Genomic DNA, 4,099 nt, shown 5'->3' on the forward strand with positions numbered 1-4,099 from the left:
TAACTGCAAACAATATAAAATACCTGGCAGTCTACCTGCCAAGACAAACCCAGGAACCATATGAATACAATTGCAAAATACTTTTCACACAAATAAAGACAGATCTGAACAATTGGGAAAATATCAATTGCTCATGGATAAGCTCAGTCAATATAATAAAAATGACAAGTCTACCTAAACTAATTTACTTACTCAGTGCCATGCCAACCAAACTACCAAAAATTATTTTATATAACTAGAAAAAATAGTAACAAAATTCATCTGAAGAAAACAAAATGTCAAGACTATTAAGATAATTAGTGGGAAAAAAAAGTGAAGGAAGGTGGTCTAGTAGTCACAGATTTCAAACTGTATTGCAAAGTGATGATCATCAAAACAATCTGGTAATGACCAGGCAGTAGAGTTGTGGATCATTGACTTAGATTTGATATACAACACACAATAATAAATGATCATACTAATCTAGGGTTTTAAAAACCCCAAAATTCAGACTTTTGAGGTAAGAATTCACTATTTGTCAAAAATTGGTAGGAAAACAGGAAAGCAGTTTGGGAGAAACTAGGTATATACCAACATCTCATACTGTACACCAAGATAAGGTCAAAATGGGTACATACTTTAGACGTAAAAGGAGATACCATAAGCAAGTTACAAGAGCATGGAATAGTTTACCTGTCAGTTCTATGGATAGGGGAAGAATTTGTGATCAAACAAGATATAGATAGGATTGTAGTTGTCCTTTGCAACATGGATAATATGGAAAGATATTTCGAATAACTGCGAATGCACAATCTATATCTAATTGCTTGCCATCGCAGAAAGGTGTGGGAATAGGGAATTTGGAATGCAATTTTTAAAAAAAAAATGAAAGTTAAAAATTGTTTTTACATGTAATCTGAAAAAATAAAATAAAATAATTTCATGTAAAAATCAGTTCAAAAAACTAACTGACATAAGCTGAGTCTGATAATATATTCAGTGTTCAACAAACATAGTCCCCACCTTTGAAAAGAAAGGGGAGAAGTGACTTACTTTGGCAGCAGTGTCCGGTGCTACAGAATTATGTCCCACAGGAAATTCTCCGCTCCCATGCATGGGTCTCTGGGCTTCCTGCCTTGACACAGAAGCAACAGGCACCGGAGAAAGGTGAAGAGCTTCCCTAAAGATGACCCCACCAAGCCCATCCACCTGACACCCTTTCTGGGCTATAAGGCAGGCATGACCCACATCATTCTAGAGGTGGACAAGCCTGGCTCAAAGGTCAGCAAGAAGGAAGTGATTGAGGCCATCACCATAGTAGAAACACGCCCCCTCCATGGTCATTGTAGGCATTGTGGGCTATTTGCAAACCCCGTGAGGCCTGCAGAGCTTCAAAACCATCTTTGCTGAGCACATCAGTGATGAGTGTAAGAGGTGGTTCTATAAGGACTGGCATAAGTCCAAGAAAAAAGCCTTCACCAAGTACTGCAAAAAGCGGCAAGATGATGGCAAAAAGCAGATGGAGAAAGATTTCAACAGCATGAAGGTGTACTGCCAGGTGATCCGCATCATTGCCCACACCCAGATGCGGCTGCTCCCTCTGAGGCAGAAGAAGTCTCACCTGATGGAGATCCAGGTGAATGGCAGGAGTGTGGCTGAGAAACTGGACTGGGCCCATGAGAAGCTGGAGCAGCAGGTGCCGGTGTCCACTGCATTTGGGTCTGACAAGATGATTGATGTCATTGGAATGACCAAGAGCAAGGGTTACAAAGGTGTCACCAGCCACTGGCACACCAAGAAACTTCCCCAAAAAACCCGAGGTCTGCATAAGGTGGCATGTATTGGAGCTTGGCATCTGGCCCATGTAGCCTTCTCTGTGGCTCGAGCTGGTCAGAAGGGCTACCACCATCGCACTGAGATCAACAAAAAGATCTACAAAATTGACCAGGGCTACTAGATCAAGGATGGCAAGCTGATCAAGAACAGCACCTCCACTGATTATGATCTGTCTGAGAAGAGCATCAACCCTCTGGGAGGCTTTGTCCACTACGGTGAGGTGACCAATGACTTTATCATGCTGAAAGGCTGTGTTGTCGGGACCAAGAAGCATGTCCTCACCCTGCGAAAGTCTCTGCTGGTACAGACCAAACGTTGTCCTCAAGAAGACTGATCTGAAGTTTATTGACACCACATCCAAATTTGGTAACTTTCAGTTCCAGACTGTGGAAGAGAAGAAAGCTTTCACAGGACCATTCACAAAAGACTGAGTTGAGAAAGAAAAAGTTGCCTAATGTTTTCAGACCAACTTGGAGCTGCTGGATTCTCAATAAATTTTTCAGAGCTAAAAAAAAAAAAAAAAAAAGAAGGAGAGAAGTTAATTTTCTCCTCTTTTTTTTTTCCAGGGTCAAACTTGGTCATTATATGTATGTAGTCTTTGGTTTTATCACATAGGTTCTTTCTATTTAAAAAGCCCATTTTCTTTCCATTGTCCTCCTAGCCTTGTCCCAGAACTTCCAAATCATGCTATATTTTACCCTGAAACTTCACTCAGTGCCTACAGCCTTCTCAATTTGGAATATCCATCCTAAAGACCTACCTCATTGTTCCTCCTGAAGTCACTATTTGTGAAGGGTCTCAGGCAGACATTAATTCCTCCTTCTCTTGTTGACTTCCAAACTTCCAAACCAGTCTCTTTCACCTTGCTTTTCAATTTTTCAGTTCCCTTTTGTGTATTTTCTTCCCTTATTAGAATGTAATCTTCTTGTATACTCAAGGTGCTGAATATTTTTTTCCTTCCTTCATTTACATTATCATAGGCATTGTGTATGCTTTTCCCTCCCCTCCATTCCATCTTCTTCACTAAGTATCAGTTCACATAAGCCTTCCCATGATTCTCTGACTTCTTCCATTTCTTTTTTCTTACAAAACAGGAGATATTTCATCACATTCATGTACCACAATTTGTTCAGTCTTTCCCAAAATGATGGACACCTAACTTTTTTCTTGTTCCTTGTTACCATATACACAGTGAATATTTCAGTGTATAGTTGACCCATCTTTTTGTCTTTAACCTTTTTATTTCTATTTGAACTAGACTTGTTCTTTTTGTAAGATATCAGTAAGGAAGAAAGAATTTCCATTTTTCATTCAATGAGCTGAAATATTCCCTAAAAGTTAGTTTGCTTTGCCTTCCAGTTTGGAATTTTATCAATAATTTATTAGCTGTAGATCTCACTGCTCTTTACAACACAAGACACACTAATATATGGCTTGCTCTACACAACTAATAGGACCTTAATGACATTTCTCACAGGAAAGGAACACAAGCCTTCTGCTCATTCTTCTTTGTTGTCTTCATCCTCTTTCTACTGAAAGGTAGGCATGACTTCACGTGCAACTGAGCTCATCGACTGTCAGACTAGCTCTTTTAAATGTGCAAACTGAACAACAGGATGAGGAATTCCCTGGTCATCCAATGGAGCATGCAAAATCCTCTTAGACTTGTCCTTTCCTAATGGACTGGCATTTCAAAGCTTCTTGTTCTTCACATAGGTTTCTTTTTAACCCAATTTGTTACTGCTGTTTTATCTCTCTTGTATTTTCTTTACCATAAGTGAGTAAATAAACACTACAGTATCTATCTCTGTGTGCAAATGAGTCTGCGTCTATTGACTGCATTCCATTCAATACAATAAGCATTTGTTGTATGCCTATCTATATGCATTGTAATGTTCTAGGTTCAGGATATACAAAGACAAAAATTAAATAATCTCTTACCCCAAAGAGATTGAGCTTTACTGTAGAGATACACTATATGCCCAATAAGTAAATTCATGGTACTTTGAGTAGAAAGAGAAATTAACAGTCAGAAGTACGAGAGAAGACTTTAGAGAGGAAATATCACCTGAGCTAAACTTTTAAGACAAAAGAATGATTCAAAAAGGCAGAATTGATAAGAGTGCACACCAGGCATTGCGAACACAAATGAAACAATAAGGTAGATGCAATGTTGAATTCTGGGAACAGACTGGGGAGGATTAACTACTACTTGTCTTTTTCCAGATCGTAACTCAGTCAGTCAGTCAGTCAATAACATTTATTAAGGACCTACTGTGTGCCA

At 39.0% G+C, this 4,099-nt stretch overlaps 1 pseudogene; it reads left to right on the forward strand.

The window, feature by feature from the left end:
* The first annotated feature begins 1,062 nt into the window (after positions 1–1,062).
* Positions 1,063–2,270, forward strand: LOC118854185 (annotated as a pseudogene).
* The last annotated feature ends 1,829 nt before the right edge of the window (positions 2,271–4,099 follow it).

The sequence above is a fragment of the Trichosurus vulpecula genome, chromosome 6 (assembly GCF_011100635.1).
Source record: "Trichosurus vulpecula isolate mTriVul1 chromosome 6, mTriVul1.pri, whole genome shotgun sequence".
Lineage (NCBI taxonomy): Eukaryota > Metazoa > Chordata > Mammalia > Diprotodontia > Phalangeridae > Trichosurus > Trichosurus vulpecula.